The sequence below is a fragment of the Lissotriton helveticus genome, chromosome 12 (genome assembly GCF_964261635.1).
Source record: "Lissotriton helveticus chromosome 12, aLisHel1.1, whole genome shotgun sequence".
In the NCBI taxonomy this organism is placed as follows: domain Eukaryota; kingdom Metazoa; phylum Chordata; class Amphibia; order Caudata; family Salamandridae; genus Lissotriton; species Lissotriton helveticus.
Window position 1 is genome coordinate 552,279,658 of NC_136073.1, and position 20,534 is coordinate 552,300,191.

Below are 20,534 nucleotides of genomic sequence, written 5' to 3' on the forward strand. Positions count from 1 at the left end.
TCTATCTGCTTCAACCGCTTGAGGTCTCTTGCCTCCCATGCACTCTAGCAGTTGCAGTCTCTGGCAATGCTGCATTTGGTAGGTCTCTTATTGGGATCGGATGTCTCCTTTTGGTGACGCATTATGGTAGTTTGTCCTTACTCCTGGGTTCTGGACTGGTGTTCCTTCACTGTCATATATTGTGGTTGCAGCCTTTCTGCTGGCTGCTGTTATGGTTCACCAAGGTGCTATGGCTCAATGGTAAGTCTTGTGCCTCTGGGGGCACAGGATCACACAGGCCAAGGGTTCGAATCCTGCCTATGCTCTGCATCTTCTCCTACCTCCAGGGGAGGTTTTAGCCTTTAGGATTGAGGGGGTCCCTCCCTGAGTGGTGCTCTGTTCTTTTCCCTCACTCAGTTTACAATATACGGTGCCTGGCACTGTCTTTCTATGGTGATGTTTTTCAACATACCTTGTTTTTTCTTTTTCTGCACACTGTTCCCATATTTTCACAGTTTTTAGGTTTCGCCTGGCCGTAGCACTGCGCAGCAGTGCTCGCGCAGGCGAAATCTTTTGATGTATAGTGGGGGGCTTTGTCCCGCCTCTCTCTTCCATTGGTTAGCTCCGTAAATGGAGGCTAGCCATTGGAAGAGATTGGTTGTCAATCACTCTTTCCCCGTCACGACGTGATTCGGGGGCGTTTCTGGGTCTTTTTTTAAGTCCCACCCTCTCCTCTTCCCATTGGCTGGAATTTTACCTTCCAGCCAATGGGAAGGGGAGAGCACGAAACCCCCCCCCCCCAATCCCAAAATGACCTTGTTTTATTGGCTACTTAATTGACTATCTTTTTCCCACCGCCGGGGGCTTTTTTTCTCGTCCTGGACCCTTTTTATATTTTGTTAAGTTGTAAATTATGGTCTATTTATATTTTAAAATATATATGTATATATATGTGCGTGTGTTCGCTGTATTGCCTCACGACAGCCTCTACGTAACTAGCGCGTAGAACACATCGTCAGTAGCGTGGAGCGAATACTGCTCTGTTGATTGGCTTATTTTTCCGAAATATTTGTTTTTGATTGGCCGCAAATGTTACAGCTTATCCTCAGTGGTTGCCTTTTTCAGTGCGGTAGATGATTGGCTGTTGAGATTTGCGGGGCGGGCGGACTCGCCCTCATACCGCCTCTTTTTTTGCAGGAGATATTCGTTTGGGTCGCCGTCTTCTCTTTCCTTGGCTACGGCAGGAGGGGTCGAGAGAAGCCCCCGGCAGCAGCGACACCACCACCACCACTACCATCAGGGTGTACAACATGTCCGAATTCGACGAGTTTGAGCGGCAACTGAACGAAAACAAACAAGGTGAGGCGCGTGGTAGAGGGGGAACTTAAGCGGTCCCAACAATCGATGTGCGCAGCGGCCTATCGCTGGAAAATGGAGGATGCTCTAGGCCTAAAGCCTGTTCTCGAGTAGTTTGGGGGATTTTGTCTTAGTATTTCTAGGCTAATTACGCACGCTGCAGAGACTTGACAAGGGCATCTGTGAAAGAATGTTGGTCGTGGGGCACGAAATGCATTTTTATAAATGCACCGTGGTCAAGCTCACGTACTTGACCGACGGGATGTTTCATTGTTCACCCCATTCCCTCTTACCAGCAATGATTAAGCCAGCCCTCCACTTTAAGCGCATTGGTTGTAGCACCGTGGGAGAGCACTGATGCTAGAGCTCTGCCCCGGTCTCTTTCATCCTTTTTTCCACCCTTTTTCCTGGCGGCTCGCTGCACATGGCTTTTGGTCTAGGCACGCGAGCACATGAACAGTGTTTTGCCTTGAAAACTTTCAACGGGTAGGGGTGCAGGCTTTGAGGTGTTAATATAACTTGCCACTTTTATTAGTAAAGTATGACGATGTTTTAGATCTTTTCATAGCACACTCGTTAAGTGACATTTTAAATACTGTAATGTGTTATTTGGATCGGATAGCGATAGATACTTTAAAGTATGAGGTCTGAAAACATTGGCTTGTGTTCATAGTGCATTTAATGCCACTGAGGCAAATTACGTTTTGAAATGAGCACCAAGGTTTACTGTGGAAACCTGATGAAGGCACGACTACTTATATATTAGTCTGGCAAAGCAGTACGGTTGCACTCGTGCGCTCTCTCTGATTACCGTATTTTATGCCAGGCAGTTAGTCAGAGAACTTTATTCGGACATTACGACTGTCAAAAGTGCAAAGACGTACAAAACAGTGTATTTACCAACGCATGCATTGCCATAATTCTTTCTGCAAACAAATGTTAACTGACAGATTAAAATATATCAACTTCATAAACTGTTAAAATAGGGACGTGTGTGGTGAGGAAGCCGAATGATGCTCGCACATAAAAGAACCATACGAAGCATAGCGTTAATGCATTATAAGTGCAACGTCCGAATTCCTATTAGGAGGATCCATCAGCTAGACTGACCACTATAAACTATGATTTGTAAAAATCCATTTATAAGTCTGTATGCCGGTAGAATAAAACCTAGACAGAATTACACTAAGGAGATTGCTCTCACGGGTTGGACCTCATAGGCAGATGTAAAAAAAAGTGCAAGTGCGTTTAGTGTAAGGGTACCATAATGCATACATATTAGGAAAACCAATGGGAGCACAACTTGCATTGTTGTTGGTCACTTAGCTTCGTTAGAAATGAGCATTGGTAAGATAAATGAAGCAATGTGTACAAAATAGTTTGGTAGTGTTGCCGTTCTAAATTGCAATTGTACGAACACTTGAGTTCCTCAGTGGTCCCATGGATAAGCAATGGCTTGCCTATCTATGAAGTCTTAAGTTCATCCGAGCCTACTTCATCTTGCTCATTGTTACTACGTTGCTTTTTGTTTGAAACTAAATCCTTTTTTTCACTTTATAGAACGTGACAAGCAGAACCGTCACAGGAAACAAAGTCACAGTCGCTCTAGGAGCCGCGAGCGAAAGCGTCGTAGCCGCAGTAGGGAAAGGCGTGGCAGAGACCAGCGTAGTGGCTCCCTGGACCGAAGACGTCACAGGTATGGGTGTGCCGTTCGTTGGCTTAGACCAGTGAAAGGGTGGGACCACCGTTTTTATTTCCATATCTTTTATAAGTCTATTGCATACTTTTTTGGTCAGCCCACGTTCGCATAATTCCTTTGCCACGAATCTCCACCCCCCGCCCCCTTAATCGGTTTCCTCAAGCTATATATACATTGTGCATTCTACCTATGCGTTTTAATTGCTTTGTTAAAGACTGCTTATTCCTTTCTGATCTATGTTTTGTGACTCACAATGGAAAATTGATTGTTAACCACTCGTTTTACTCCTTATCGATTTTTGTCTAGGGATAACCTTGTAGAACACATACAGCCATCGTTTGATAAGAGGTTAACATACCAATTCCGGGCTCCTGACATAGTTGGGTGCTTTCACACATTTCGCTATTTCTGTCTCAGCCACTGCAAGTCTTTATTGTTTCTCCTGTTCACAGCAGGTCTCCCAGGCATGAGTAGAAAAAAAAGATCCGCAAGTACTGGGATGTCCCACCTCTTGGGTTTGAACACATCACACCAATGCAGTATAAAGCCATGCAAGGTATATATTTTAACGAGCATCCCACGCCAACATACCAAATCGCTTGTTGTATAGATGTACGTGCATGTATGTACACTACCACAATTAGCTATTTCCCTTTGGGCATCTATTGGATGTCGTCATTGGTGGGCTTTAGTATGTGTCTACGAAAGCAACGTTTAAGCATATTTGCAATTCAATTGGGCTTCTTGACAGTGCCCTAGCAAACCGCAACTCGGTGGAGTGTCTATGTATATATACACATTGTACAGACATACACACAAGCAACTGGAGGAATCCTCTGGTATTCATTTTGTATTCACGCTACACCCATGTTTTGTGTGTATGAACCCTTTTGATATTTGGGAAAAAAACTTGCTTCTCTTGGTCCATAGTCTTTTTCTTTATAACAGGTTCTCTCTTGTCTTGCTTCCTTCGGCGAATCGTATCTACCTCTGGTACAGGGATAGTGTTTGTTTTGAATGTTTGGATTGGTGTTTCTCTCTCCTAGCCGCAGGTCAGATTCCAGCAACAGCTCTCCTTCCGACCATGATCCCAGATGGACTGGCCGTGACCCCTACCCCTGTGCCCGTCGTCTGCAGCCAGATGACCAGGCATGCCCGCCTACTCTACGTTGGAAATATCCCCTTCGGAATCACTGAGGTACCCGTGGTTTCCATATGCCGTCCTCCGTTCTCTCCTACCGAAAAGCTTTGTGTGCAGTAGGTGTATAGTAAAGATTGCATTGGAACCTGGTCACAAAACGAACTACCTTTTTCCCCCATTTTCAGCTCCTCGTATCTTATATTTCAGGTTTTGTGGCCGTTCAGTTAGTCCCACCAGGATTCTGTCCGTGTTTTACTTTCCTCTAGCAGTGCATGTTTCAGATGAACAGGCTTTTTTTTCTGCCCCCGAATTTGATGGGTATAGACACGAGGAAATTGAATCTTCTTTGGAATCCAAGCTGTTGCATTTTAATTAAGCTTGGTGCACTGAAGCTCTATTATTGTGTCCTTTTGTTTGAACCGGCTGCCACGTGTTGGAATCGAGCTGTGCATCTCCGCAGCTGTTTTCAGCTATTATACCCCAATTCTCTGTAAACTATTTGTGTAATGGCCGCCGTTCAAATAATAAAACCTGCCATGGCTAGACTGTCATGGCTTCGTTCACTGAGTGAGTCAACCGCCACCTTTAGAAGTTGTGCAAGATACATTAAACAAAAAAAAGGACAGAGAAAGTCTGATCGTAAATAGTGTGCATAATATAGAACATGTACTTTTAGTAGGCCAAGAGGCAGCCTGTCGGGGCAATTAATTTAATACAAATACCTCTGCACAATAAGAGGACGGAGGGATTCAGGGTTTAACAGTATATATTTAATCGTGCAGTAGTTACTTTTAGGGAGCGGTGATGTTGCTGCTAGACTTCCTGGACGGTTCCCAGTGGTCTAGGTTTCTAAACTGGTTGTGGGTTTGTTTGTATTCCCCTGCCCATGGTGGCTGGTGAGGGTGGGCGTTAGTTGTTCCTTGTCGTGGGCACCTGGAAATAACCATGTAATGGACTGTATCAGGATAACCCATTCCAAAATTACATGGCTGACTAATGTGTTTATTTGACCATAAGCTTCTTTTGCAGCTAGCGATCAAAGGTCAATTGGTGTTAGATTTTTATTTTAAAATGGAAAGTATACAAATAAAATTGACTCCCGCTTAATAAAAACAAAGATCAAAGAGTTGTTTCCATTTCTTTTTTAAGTGAATTGTGGGGCTGAAATCCCTTCGTAGCAAAATAAGTTTGCTGCCATCGTCCAAGGCAAGTAGGAGCTTCTAAATTTTAAGCCTGCTCTTTGTTATATATTCAGCGGGTTGGTGCCACATAAACCCTATATCATGTTGGTGTTATTTTGTGTTTCCTTCTTCATTTTCTGCCTCCTCTGCAGGAAGCCATGATGGATTTCTTCAACGCCCAGATGCGCCTTGGAGGTCTGACACAGGCCGCAGGAAACCCTGTGCTGGCTGTGCAAATAAACCAAGACAAAAACTTGGCATTTCTGGAGGTGAGATTCTAATTCGGGATCTATTCCACGTCTTGTCTTAGTCTCCTCCCATTCACACCCACCTCTGCCACTTAAGCGATCTCGGCATGGTTTTATAAAAGGTACACTTTTCGAAAGGGAGTTGGCGCTGCATGTGACTTAATTCAAGCCTGTACCACAGTGGCCTTCGTTGCCTCTTTACTAACGATTGGCTCCGGTATAACTTCCCGTAGGAATCATTTGCAGTTTATCACACATTGCCCAATTTGCTTCTGTAATACATGTCCTAGTAATGTAGATTTTGAGCATGACTTGAGTTGATATTGAATGGGCAGTGATACTTCTGGGATTGTCATCGGTCACTATCGTGTTTACAGCCGGGATCCTGGTTGGCAGTCCGTATAATAACTATCATTGCTGTTGACTATCCACGTGCAATGGTGTCAAGTTTGAGTTGTGGCATAAACTCGTTTCTTCGTTTTAAGGTCCTTGAAGTACACCTCACTTTTTTGCCGTGCAACGTTGTATCTCTGGAGGGTATGAAACGTTTGTACAGATTGCCAGATTTTCCCTCTTTTGCAGTTCCGCTCGGTGGATGAAACGACACAGGCCATGGCTTTCGATGGTATCATTTTCCAGGGGCAGTCTTTAAACATATATAGAAAAAAGAAGAAAGGGGATTGAGACTGCTCTGCCCGCACTATAAACAAGAAGTTCCAATTATTTTTATAAGAAAGAAGGTGCTGGTGATCTGGGACACAATCCCCTGAATCCCAATGATAGAAGGACAAAGCCTTGTCTCTCCAGTATACTGCACAAAAAATAGATCCCGCACCCTTCAAATATCAATTGTAATATTCAAATATCAATATCACTTATCAATCATATAATACTTGTAAACATCAAATTGTTCTCCCAAGAATCTTGCGGAATCAGTTTCTTCCACAAAAGAGTTCCTTTATTCATCAATCATAACAAATTCAATAGCCAACGCGTTTCGTCCGTGATCGGACTTCTTCAGGGCTATACAAAAAAGAAATATACAAGATAAAATATTTACATATACACAAATATATACACCATTATTGCATACACACAAAATGTATGTCCATTAAAATTTGTACAGAAATAAAGAACCAGATAATACAAATTGCAATTATATTAGTACCATTAAATTTCTTATTCGAGGGAGAGCATAAGTCTGAGAGCACAAGGTCACAAGGACCCCAAAAGTAAGCACTGTAATAGTGTCAAACAACTAGTTTCCGCAATTAAGGCTTCTTGTGTCTGATGACATCATTATAAAAAACTTCATTGTAGAAGCTCTATAGGAATAGTCAAAATCTATATATAAAGCAAGTACCTTGTTCAGTTTCTCCTTTAGCCTTAAGGATAATTGTTCCTCACCTATGTAAGATCTGGTAATCTGAAATTACAATATTATGTACTTAGTAAGCAGCAAGGCTCTAAGATCAAGCCTTTATTCATCCAGTGATTTAAAAACAAGAAAAGCATTCTAAATTACAATGTTGTTCCCATTAACAGTCACTATAATGTATACACATTTCATTTGATGCATGTTATACTCTCAAAACTGAAACATGATATTACTCTATGCTCCTAATAAGCAGAACTTAGGTGTATAGGTGAACATTAATTTTTAGATCTTTTCTCTTTCCTGTCAGGACTGTTCATATGAACCCAAGAGATCATACTCTTAACGTGAAAACCCATGCTGAGAAAACAGTTAGCTCAAAAGACTTCACTTCTACTTATAATTCTCTTAGCACTACATTTGCAATTACTTACAGCTTATGTTCTGAACAATCAGACTTCAATACAGGGGAATGTTCCAAGATAAAAAGATCTTTAAATGTGGAAAGCCTAAGAAAACAAATAAATAAATAAAGGAAAAAAGGAAAAACAACTTGTTTGGTGGGTGTCCTATTCATTGGGCATAGTAAATAAATACATATTGAAGAGACAATAATTCAACTTATAAGTAAGTTGTGAGTATCTATTATTATTGTCCGACTAACCCCAATTACGTCGAAACTATTGCTACCGGATACAGTTTGTCAAACGATATCAGCGGCCATCTTGGCTTAGTCACACGTTTTTTCAAAAGTTATTTCTTTTTGCCAAATTCATCTTAGGCGATTAGACAGAGAATAAATTATGAAGTCACTACAATATCCCACAGACATGGCGACTAGCACTAGAATGGTTCTCCAGCAGATCGAAACTCACCGCAGAAAGTATCGGCACGTCGTAGAAGTGTGTTCATCTGGTTCAAGAAAGAGAGCACTGAACCACGAGTTTATATACCACTTGTGTTAAACAATCAGTCATCAATTAACACAAATAAATTGGTAATTGACCCCATTATGGTCGAGCGATTGTGACGTGTCTCCGTTGTTGTTTTTTTGGAGCGCCATTTTGAATAAGTCACACTAAATGTCTATAAAGTTCTAAATAGGGCCGCCATTTTAGGCTGGTCATTCTCTAATGTGAATAGTCGGCCCTTTTGACCTAGTCAAAAAAGTCCGTGTAGAGACCTTAGATTCAATATCACAAAGTAAGATTGCCGCAGATCTTGAGGGCGGATTGAAAATGTACACTTTCAAATCGTTCTTTTCGTGTACGTGATTGTGTATACAACACCTTATAATCCACCAAAGCAAAAAATCAAGATAACCTTAAAATTACGGCGACCATCCTAATCTAGTCAAGTCTAGATGTGACGTGTCGGCCATTTTGGCCTAGTCAAATTAATGCACGTATGCATAATAAAAGTTCAAAAAGGACTTTATATATGAGGATTTTTTACAGATATCGAGACAATATGAAAGTTCTCTGAATAATCAACCAGTTACATATAGTTTTTTAGACATGGTCAACAGGAACGTATTATAATCGATACTTCCATAAGCAATCAACTTGATAGTTAGCCAACATTTGTATCACTTTACCATGAGTTGTAAGTTCAGTATGAAGGCCTAATATGTTGGTTAACCGCAAGTTACACTTATATGTTGGATTGTAGTAGATTATAGGAACTGATATATACCGGACAGATATAGCAAAGTTCATTGGAAGAGATCTATTCAAATACAGACAAACAGCAATCCTAAAATGGCAGAGGCCACACAGTCAGAGATGGGCATATTTATTGACTCTTACAGAAAATGATGGAATTCATTATTAACATTGAGTCCATGACTCACTGATCGAAGTCTACAAATCCAGCGAGCCTCTAACTGTCTAAGATATGTAGTCCTATCACCTCCCCGGGTATTAGTCAATGCTCTATCAAGTGCATGAAACCTAATATCCTTTTTTAGGGGATGACACTCCAAAATATGTTGGGCCACTGGACTACGTATATCGCCATGACTGATATTTCTAAGGTGTTCCTGAATTCTTTTTTTTTTTTTTTTTAGGTCTATAAGCTTTATTGATACTTTTTTTACAAGTCACAATGCATTCCACAGAATTAGATCAGCACAGCTTTAACTGCAATAGTAAAAATCTTCACTTGCAATTTCTTGCATCACGATGTTGGTAATGTCCAAATAACATTTTTTGCAGCGTTCAACATTCTAATCCACATATTAACTGACGTGAAGAAACGGGGTTTGCTTAAAATCAACTACGTTGGTGCGATGTAGTGCAAGTTGCAAAGTTTATGCGTTGGTGCCTTTTACTTTTAACAAAGACGTGTTTCTAGAAATATTTGTTGTTTTCAAGCAAATGTGTTACAAAGCTGGTCAAAATCAGTCTGTTCTCGGAAACATCAAGCGCTGTGGAGAAGCTGAAAGTTTGAAGCTTTGTGAAACAGCATATATATTTGCATTATCATACAACAGTAAAGTCACAAGACAGCAATTACTCTTACCAAAAAAAGCAAGGTGTCCCTCACTCCTGCTTTCATGGCACCATTTCTTAACACCTCCTTTTAAAAAAAACCTGCATCTTTTCAAATCACAAACCATACACATTGTCCAATTTGTAAGAACCTGTACACCCGCTCAGCTGAACCTGCACTACGATTTATTAAAACGCGGCAAGACTACCCCAGATGAAGCACATTGTACAGCTTTCTAAAAAGCTTTAGTTCAAACCAATGCTTCCCACAGGAGAAACGAAAAAAATTAGTTTTAAATCCGTACATAGCAGCTGACAATACTTAAGATAAAACAAATGGCAATCAAAACAGGTACCTATCTCCCCCTCCCCCTCCACAGCCAATGTTGTCCTCCCTCAAACACTTGCTAAAAAATAAAGATCTCTGAAACTGCACTTAAACATCAAGAGTTGGTTGTCCCTTGGTTAGCATTCCTGTGTAATCCAAAATGAATATACCCATCAAAGATAAAATTCCTATTGATTTGTTTCAAGCTCTTTATTCAGCTTTGGGCTTCAGGCCAGGGATTTTAGATTGGATCTTAGCAACAACATCTTTAACATTCCTGTTTACAAGTCCTAGGTAGTGATCAATTTGAGTCTGATGTCTTTCATAAATAACTGGAACACTGAACAGTGAAATCAGGGCCAAAATCAGTAGTGTCAGACCATTGAACAAGGCACCAACATATGTGAACACCCACATCAACACTGCAAACTTTAAGGAATCCACCAAGTCCTCTACCAAGAAGAGACGCCGGAGCTCCTTCATAGCGCAGTTTAAGTGGTCCAGTACAACATTGCTGTATTTGTGAACCAGCTCGTCAGACAAAGCAACATCCCGCTCCAAGTATGCCCTGAATGGATGACCATCATCGGATTTCTGGATAGCCTGGAAAACTCCTTTGTACATTCTGTAGCTGATAGTAACAGAAAGCAGGGCTAAAGCAATGTATGCCGACACACTCACGATGCTAAAGACTGTCAAAGACAGCAGAAGAAATAAACTGGCTCCAAACACCACTCCCGATTTCTTGATATCTCGCCAGTAAAGAAGGTCCACAACTACAGAGCCGGAGGGGCCCCTCCGCCGGGCCGGCTCCTCCTGGGGGGGCGAGGGAGGCGCCAGCGGGGCCAAGGGAGTGATGACCGGGGCGGTGGGTCTGCGGTCGGGCGGCACTTCCTCCTCCTCAGATGGGGCCGAAGGCTGCGGCCTTTCCGGGGCTTCTTCCTCCCAAGACGGCTTCCGTTTCATCTCTTCTCCCCAAGCTGGCTTCTCCTCCTCGTAAGCCGGCGCTCGGGGCGGCACTTCAGCCCCGGGGAAGCGGACGGTGAAGGGCGGGTGCGAGAAGTCGCCGGCCCCGCCCGTTAGGTCCAGCACCTCGTTGTCCCCGAAGTCATCCTCCTCCCAGGGCCTTCTCTCGGCCGGGTCGTCGTCCTCGTCCTCTTCCTCCTGCGGCTCCCGGTGCACGGGCGGCGGCGGTTGGGCCCGCTCCCCGGTGTCGAGGAAGCCGCCGCTGGAGGAGATGAACGGGGACTGCGTGGGGGGCTGCTCTTCCATGGCCGCGGCGTCGGTTGGAGGGACTCTGAGGCCGGGCGGGTGACTGGAGCCTGCTTCTGCTGCCGGGGCCGGTGGGGGAGTGGTGCCGTGCACGACCGGCTCACAGTGCGAAAAGGGAGGGAGCTGTTCCTGAATTCTTACCTTTAAACATCTTGTGCTACTACCCACATAGACCATATTGCAATTGCAAATAATCACGTACACCACAAAAGTGGTGTTGCAGTTGATAAATGTGGTAATCCTGTGCTTTTTAGGGCTATTATAACTGAAACTCTCAATCTTGTTGACTCCATGTTTGCATACAGAGCAAGTAACATGGGGAAAAAGACTAGCATCAATGTATGCCTCTTTGACCAGTCCAAGATGGTGGACCCAGCTTCGCGTGCATGCGATCTTTTATGGAATTGTTTTATTGTTAGACAAATAATGTAGGGTAACATTTATATTGAATATATAAACCTGAATACGGTGTGAGATCAAGGCTTTATTTACTATGCCCAATGAATAGGACACCCACCAAACGAGTTGTTTTTCCTTTTTTCCTTTTTTCCTTTTTTTTTTCTTAGGCTTTCCACATTTAAAGATCTTTTTATCTTGGAACATTCCCCTGTATTGAAGTCTGATTGTTCAGAACATAAGCTGTAAGTAATTGCAAATGTAGTGCTAAGAGAATTATAAGTAGAAGTGAAGTCTTTTGAGCTAACTGTTTTCTCAGCATGGGTTTTCACGTTAAGAGTATGATCTCTTGGGTTCATATGAACAGTCCTGACAGGAAAGAGAAAAGATCTAAAAATTAATGTTCACCTATACACCTAAGTTCTGCTTATTAGGAGCATAGTGTAATATCATGTTTCAGTTTTGAGAGTATAACATGCATCAAATGAAATGTGTATACATTATAGTGACTGTTAATGGGAACAACATTGTAATTTAGAATGCTTTTCTTGTTTTTAAATCACTGGATGAATAAAGGCTTGATCTTAGAGCCTTGCTGCTTACTAAGTACATAATATTGTAATTTCAGATTACCAGATCTTACATAGGTGAGGAACAATTATCCTTAAGGCTAAAGGAGAAATTGAACAAGGTACTTGCTTTATATATAGATTTTGACTATTCCTATAGAGCTTCTACAATGAAGTTTTTTATAATGATGTCATCAGACACAAGAAGCCTTAATTGCGGAAACTAGTTGTTTGACACTATTACAGTGCTTACTTTTGGGGTCCTTGTGACCTTGTGCTCTCAGACTTATGCTCTCCCTCGAATAAGAAATTTAATGGTACTAATATAATTGCAATTTGTATTATCTGGTTCTTTATTTCTGTACAAATTTTAATGGACATACATTTTGTGTGTATGCAATAATGGTGTATATATTTGTGTATATGTAAATATTTTATCTTGTATATTTCTTTTTTGTATAGCCCTGAAGAAGTCCGATCACGGACGAAACTCGTTGGCTATTGAATTTGTTATGATTGATGAATAAAGGAACTCTTTTCTGGAAGAAACTGATTCCGCAAGATTCTTGGGAGAACAATTTGATGTTTACAAGTATTATATGATTGATAAGTGATATTGATATTTGAATATTACAATTGATATTTGAAGGGTGCGGGATCTATTTTTTGTGCAGTCTTTAAAGATCCCTTGACCACACGATAATCAGCCACTTCCTGGCATGTCTGAAAATCCTTCCGTATACGTACCAGGTAAGACTAATTACAAAATGCATGTCGGTGTCAGTAATTCGGTACAATTTTAATTAGCGTGTCATTGTCATAGCATGCTGGACACTTGAGTGCACAACTAGCCAGCAAATAAGTGGTACTTCACATTTAACCCAAGTCTTTGCTAATCGCATGGTCTCTTCCTACAGGTGTGGTATCTACTGTGGTGCCAGACTCTGCACACAAGCTGTTTATTGGAGGTTTCCAACTATCTGAATGTTGACCAGGTAACCATGGCATAATTTGTAACATTTTCTGTACTGGTTTGTCTCTGTACATTGAATATGTATTATGGTCAGCTCAAGTTGGTATTAAGTTTCCGGCTAGAAGAGGAGTTAAGTGGTAGGGCATAAAGCGTCCCATAAACTGTACTGCAGAAACCAAATCTTCAAATATGTTTTTACCTATGGCGGCAAAAACAATCAATAATACATATGAAACAGTGGTGAATTCATAAGATTACATGAAGTTAAAATGCAAATAGTTCAAAACATTCAGCAATTTTGAGGGTTGCTGTTACCATTGACCATCTTGCCGTCTTATAGTTGTGCTTTCTTAGGTTTCGCTGAGCCAGCGCATGCGCTGCGAGACATTTAGTGTATGTGTGGGCTTTTAAAAATACTACCACACGCTATTGGCTGGCATAGAGCGTGCGGTTAAGCGCTCAATGACTAGCAGAGGCGCCATATGGCTTTACTCTCTCGTCGTGGTGCGCTCACACCACTCGCCAGCCTGCATGTTTTTTTTTCTTCATTTTTGCGTGCACGCACAACTCCCGGGCCTGAATCGGGTCTGTTGGTGTGTGAGCCCGATTTGTGGCGGGCACCGGTATATAAGCAGAATTTGGTTTGAACGTCAGCCTTAAAAGTACGATTATTTGATGTGATTTTTTTAGTTTTTTTGTAAATGTGTATTTAACCATCTTTTTGGTTTATCTCTAAACTTTGTGGAACTGTTCATGTGTCCATCCTGCTGCAAAATGTAAAATCGGTGAGTAATTGTGATCTTTAAAAAAATTACAAGGAAACCAAAAAGTTTAAAAACAGCTAATGCTCGGTCATCCCGCCTTTGGTATTCAGAACAGTCCTCGATGGCATATCACCCGCATGTGTGGCAGGTTTGGCGCCATTGCAGCTTTATAGGGGGCCTCTTTTCCCCTGTGAGTGTGAAATTGGCCTCTCATAAAGACTGGTGGAGACCACAATGTTGTGGTATGCAAGTGATAAACAAATGGTCAAAAGACCACATTTACACCCAAACACATGGCTGGCTCTTATTTCAAAAGGCCCTTTTTAGGTTTCGCCTGGCGTCCACTGCGCTGCAGTGTTCGCGCAGGCGAAATCTTTTGAGTTTCAGTATGGGTCTTTAACCCGCCTCTCTGTTCCATTGGCTAGCTCCATAAATGGAAGCTAGCCATTGGAACAGAGATGCGTCAGTCATTGTCCAAGCAGATTCGTGGGCGTTCTGCCGATTTTTTCGCTCTCCGCCCCTTTAACAACGTCATTGCGGCGGTGGGCGGATGTTTTTTTTGTCATGGTTTTTTTTTTTTTAAGTGTCTTTTGCCGGAGTGGGCTGCAAGATTTAAGTTGCCAGGAAGTACTTTGTATTTGCGATCAGGCTCGTGGCTGTCTTGCTGTCCTGCCTTCCCCCGCCTCCCCTCCCGCTGTCCGTGTCTCCGTTCCCACCCCCGCTCCATTGCTTTGCATGTGCTTGTTTTTTCCCTTGTTGGGCTCCCTCTACTTCACTCATCTTTTTCCCTGACTCGGTGTGGAAGGTGATGGGGGTGTAAGGGAACACAAACCGGAAGTCGCTTGACAAGACTGACCTTCTTAGGGCAAGGCGTCCCTCCTGTACGCATTTTTGGGAAGAAGGGGCAGAAGGAAGAAAGTAGATCCCATGCACGTGCACACTAAAAGCCTCGGTTCGGGGGAGCTTGAGATCCTTATCCTCACGCTGGAAGTAAGGGCACCAGGCACTACAGACTTGAGCAGGGCAACAAGAGGGTGACTCTCTGCTCAGCGTGTGGAAAGGACTGTGAATGGGAAATCCTCAACGCGCACGCACTTAGAAAGGAGTAAGTGGCGGGAAGAGGGCAAGCTTCCCTCTTTCCAGTACTTCGTTTGCTGCTTCCTTTCTAAAGCGCCTTGACGCGACCGAGTTTTTATGTTGGGCAGCTGTAAGTGAAAACAGCCCGCTGGTCTTGTTTTTTATTGTGCTTCCTGTAACCTTTTGCGCTATTTTGGATCTTTCAGTGTAGGTCTGATGTGCCCTTCTACTGAACGTGCTGGTCAAATAGGAACACTTGGTCTTACTGTTGTTGCTCATGTTCCAGTTTCATGATGTCCGGTTGGTACAGCGCGTATTAAGTGTGTGCACTCGGAGGAGGAGCCAAGATGGCGACCGGAGCGGACGTGTAGTCGCCCGGCTCCGCTGGCCCTTGCATTCCGCTTTGAAATCCTGATATTTTTCCTGGTTGCATCCAGCGGCGGAATGCGTCTGAGGATGTGCTGAGCGCACCGATCCCTTTTTTGACCTTCTAGCGCGCTCGGATGCTGGGAAAACTTGCGGTGCGACTCCCTCCCCGGACCCTCGCTTCAATGGCCGCTCGTCGTCGGCTCCTGGAGGCTCGGAGATGACCCGCTCAACTGGATAGCGCGGATGACTCAGTGGCGGCGCCTTTCCATCTACAGCTGTCACCACCGCACTGACGCTGATGTCTGCTGCAGACTCCGCTTGCACTGTGACTGCCGACTTGGGCAACTCGTGGATGGTGTTTTTGCTCCGAAGGGGAGATGGGCGACACATGGTGCCGGGCGACCTAGCTTAGTGCAACCGATTGACCCTTCCTCCGTTGCCCGGCCCGATCCGAGACGGCTTGCGGGAGGTGTTCCTGATTTGCTCTCGGCGCTGGTGTCTCGAGGACATGCTCGCCCATTCTGCGCCCTCCCCAGATCCACTATCGTGTGACGGCGCCATGGCTCCCTTTGTTCTGCCGCGGCTGAGGAGGAATCCCTCATTCCTGTCTGTGGACGACCTTACCCTGCCAGTGCGGTACATCGACTTGCGAGCACCGGCGCTGGAGCCTACCTCGAGGGTCCTGCTACCTTCACTGTCCCATGGGTCTATCCTGGCCGCCCTTTGTGATCTCCGCTCGGAGATGATTGATGGCTTCCAGGCGCTGTGTGCTCGCCTGGACGCCATGAGGTTTGCCGAGACTCGTGATCGCAGCGCCTGCCTTCAGTCGAGTGTGAGTCTGCTTTTGCCAACCCACGGTGCTACACTGTTTTCCTTTGCCTGTGCTGATACTAAACTTGCGGATTCCTCGCCCGGGGCCGACGGCTGGCGGCCCTCTGATCCTGAGACTGCTACATTGTTTCCCCTTTCCTCCTGGCTTGACTTCTTGATGTCTGCACCACCGAGTTTACTTGGAGACACGACTGAGCGACTTTTACCCTACGTGTCGACTTTTGTCTGCTGGTCTTCATCCCTCTCCCCGTGGAACTTTTGCCCTTCGGATGCTCTTATTGAACTGAGTTTGGCGGACAACAGACCTTGTACAGATGGCCGGTGGCCATTTTGTGATCCTGCTTCGTCTTCTTCTTTTAGGCAGCCATGTTATCCTGATGTGTGCGGGGGGAGGGGCTCTCCTGTTGTACTCTGCATTAAGCTGCATCCACGATCGGGCCAGGGTTAAGCTGCTTTCTCGCTGCTGACTGCTTTTGTTAACTGTAGGGGATGGGGTTGGCCCTGGCTAAATGTGTGTACTGGGCTTATGTCGCATGATGTTTTTATACAATTGCATTGTATGCTCACTTGACTCTGTATCGATGCTTGCCTTCTCTCCTTGTTTTATCTGGGGCGGTGTCTAATCCGGGTTAGAGTTTTGGGATGCTCTTGAGATCAGGCCGGGGATGTGATTGACCTCCTTTGTGTTGCTTCTGCTGGGAGATGGGTGGGGGCCCGGGAGGGGTCGCTTCCACGACGCGTTATGAAACGATTTTTGTGTCTCTCCCCACCTTTTTGTGCCCTTTTCTGTTTTGATGCTCTGATTTGTTATCGTGGGTGGTGGGGAGTTTTCATGGCCGGGAGCTCGGGTGATTTCGGAGATATAATATGGCCCTCCTTCACTATTAGGGGATTCTTTTCCATTTCCTTCTTTCTTCTCTATATTTCGGGTTTTCATTGGGCGACAGACACGCTGGCGGGGGGGGGTAGGCCGTGGCCTCCGCATTGTTGTAGGGTGGGGGGAGGGATTATTGTTTCATTCCTTCTTTCTATGGCCTTCTATTTTCTGCGCTTTTCTCTCCCTTTTTCTGTCCTGGGTCCGGTGCGCCGGTTAGTGGGAGTGGGTAGCACTGCGCGTGGCATGTATTTCTCATTTGATGTTCCTGTTGTTTTGTCTTGATCCGCCATGTTGTTTTCTAGACTGACTTTTGGGGTTAATATCGTACTATGCTGTTACCTGCTCCTGATGCGAAGTGATGATTCGGACTCAGTGCTCCTTGATCTTTATTCTTTACTGTTTATGTTTACGTTATAGCATTTAAAATTAACCTTCGCTGCTCCGGTTAGCCGAGCGGCGCGTATCGTTTTTGGCGTTGCTCCTTGATTATTACTGTTTCTTCTGGTGCCGCTGGGGCTTTGTATTGTTCGCTATGGTGCTGAAAGTATTGTGGCCGGCCTGATGGTTGTGGGCCCGTATTTGTTCTCGTTTTTTTTTTTGCACCAATAAAGGTTTTAAAAAAAAAAAAAAAAAAAAAAAAAAAAAAGTGTGTGCACTCCAAGCAAGTCGTGCTTGAAGCTGACTACATGGAAGGAAACACCCCGCCCATAGCAATACCTTCGGGTCGAGTGGGCGCTATATAAAACTGCAAAACAAAAAAAAAATATATATATATATATTTATGTGTTGACATATATACGTTTGTGCGCAAAATCAAATTGAAAAAATTCCATCTCCTACAAGGAACAGGAAAACACAAAAAAGTACTTGCGTTGAGTAGTGCAATTACAACACCAACTGGTATAACAGCAATGGATGCTGAACTAATGCAAGATTTGTATGAGTTACGAGACGAAGGCAACATCACGTCTGAGCCTCTCAGCCAAATGTCCACAGAACAAGTTCAAGGACCACTAACTGCTTTCAAGGTAAAATCAAAATTCTGCCCGGTGATGATACGGGATAACATTGATATCTTTCATGAGAAGGTGACACAGGAACTAAAACTCTTGTACAAAAGGCAGAATGAATCTAAAAAAAGATATACAGACAAGGATGAAGAGTATTTTAAGTTGATGACTAAATTAAAATCTAATATCAACATAATAGTACGCCAGTCGGACAAGGGAGGAAATATCGTCCTTTGACCGCGTGACATGTACATGGCTGAAGCAATCAAACAACTTGGTGACAAAGATTGCTACAGGCGCTGTGATATGGGAAGTGTAAAGGCATCCTGGCAGACATTTTATTCCAGCCTAGTAGCATGGAAAAGCACTGGCCTTTTGTCATCAGAAGAGTTTCGCTTTCTCAAGAATGATTTTCCTGTGATGCCAGTGGTATACTTTATACCCAAAATCCACAAGAGTAAGGAAAATCCACCTGGCAGGCCCATTATATTGGCATGTGGCAGTTTGTTTGAAAACGCAAGTAAATATGTGGACTTTTTCCTTCAGGAACATGTGCGATCATTCCCATCTTTTATTCTGGACACAGGAGATTTGCTATGCAAATTAAAAAATGTGGTTTGGAACAATGACTATGTGCTCATATCAATGGACGTTTCCTCATTATATACAAGTATCCATCACAGGGATGGATTGAAAGCAATAAATAATTTTTTGAGGAAACGTCCAATATGCTATATGGAGCACAACAAAATGTTGATGGCAATAATAACTTTGTGCATAGAGAACAACTATTTCATGTTTGCCAAACAAGTGTTCCAGCAAATCAGGGGCGTGGCAATGGGGGCCTGCTTCTCCCCCAGCTACGCCTGTCTACATATGGGGCTGTGGGAGGAGCAGGTCCTATTGTCGGAGGACAATGGGTTTGTGAACAATCAGATAGCACATATGTATAGATATATCGATGATTTGCTATTCATATGGAAGGGTACAGAAATTGAGGCACAGACATTTGTGGATTCACTGAATGTTAACAACATGAATTTGAAATTTACGAGCCACATTAGTAAAACCTCTGTGTACTTCCTGGATGTGGAGATCTTTGTCTCAGAAAGTGTTTTGAATACCAGGCTGCATAGGAAAAATACGGCCGGGAACTCGGTATTACATGCTGAGAGTAGTCACCCGGCGCATCTGATCCGTAGCATCCCCTATGGGGAGATGCTGCGGATCAGAAGAATATGCAGCCTTGACACTGACTGTTTTAAAGCTCAGTTGGAGTGTCGCGCCAGATTCATCAAGAGAGGATACAGTCCAAAAGTAATTGATAAAGCTATGAATAGAGCCAATGCACAGGGTAGAACTCAGGCACTGATAACTAAAAACGTGACTAACGATATCCCTAGTGAGGAACAACAGTTGAGGCTAATTCTAACATATAGTAACCAACATCCTGCTATAAGGAAAATCATCAATAAGAATTGGCCCCTCATGAAAAATGACCCCACATTGGGTGAAAAACTCACACGCTCTCCCAACCTAACCTTTAGGAAGGCCAATGCCATGAGCAATACTTTGGTCTCCAGCAGCCCTGAGGCAAGGGTTAATTGGGGAGAGGAGTTGGCCTAACGGCTAGGGCGCTCGACCTCGGACCTGGAGGAACTGGGTTCGAGTCTCGGTAACGACGCCAAACATCCTGTGATTCTGGGCAAATCACTTAATCTCCCCGTGCCTAAAATGAATGTGTGTCTGTCCTCATGTAACGTAACTGGTGCTATGTAAAGCGCTCTGATACCTGATTCGGTTCGGGTCTAGTTCGCGCTATATAAAACTCTGCAAAAAAAAATAAAAAATCCTATATGGATTACTGGGAGCAAGGGCTTTATCAAATGTGCCACCTGTAAGGCGTGCAAACAAGGTGTTAACAAGACAGAATATCATAGTCCCTTCAGGAACAGACCTATCAAAATTAACAAGAAATTAACCTGTAAGACGGAGTTTGCAGTGTATGTGCTGGAGTGCCCTTGTGGCCTACGGTACGTGGGGAGTACCAAACTTGAATGCCACAAGAGGATACTCCAGCACATACGCGCGATCAAAAATAGGGATGAGTCTTACCCTGTAGCCTGTCATTTTGATGTCATGCATGCCAAAAACCCTGATGAGCTCAAATATTATGTGGTGGACTGTGTACCCCCATTGAGACGTGGTGGTGACCGCAACATGAAACTGAGAATGTTAGAAACAAAATATATACTCGAACTACATACAAAGACATCGAATGGAATGAATGCCAGTGAAGATTTTTATACTCATTTATAAACATGATTGAAGGTCTTCTTTTTATCCATTTGTAAGTTACTGTATTGTATATATATCAATGAACTATCCTCGCTGACCGCCTATCAAGAATTACAGCATTTTAATTACTGTTTTGCACTTACTTGGTTTTAGGGAATGCACATATTTTAAGATACACATTGCACTTTATCTTGGACAAATAACTACAAATGCCCACTTGGGCTGTACAATCAAGCATTTTGCCATGAGCACATTGGTAGTGGTGGTTATCCTCTGTATCCAAAACGGCTTTTCTCAAA

At 43.6% G+C, this 20,534-nt stretch overlaps 1 pseudogene across 1 annotated transcript; it reads right to left on the reverse strand.

Annotated features, from left to right (window-relative positions):
- Positions 1-9,028: 9,028 nt before the first annotated feature.
- Positions 9,029-11,189, reverse strand: LOC144799210 (reticulon-1-A pseudogene; annotated as a pseudogene). The gene has a single exon (XR_013603774.1). The product of XR_013603774.1 is annotated as a reticulon-1-A pseudogene (transcript).
- Positions 11,190-20,534: the final 9,345 nt, after the last annotated feature.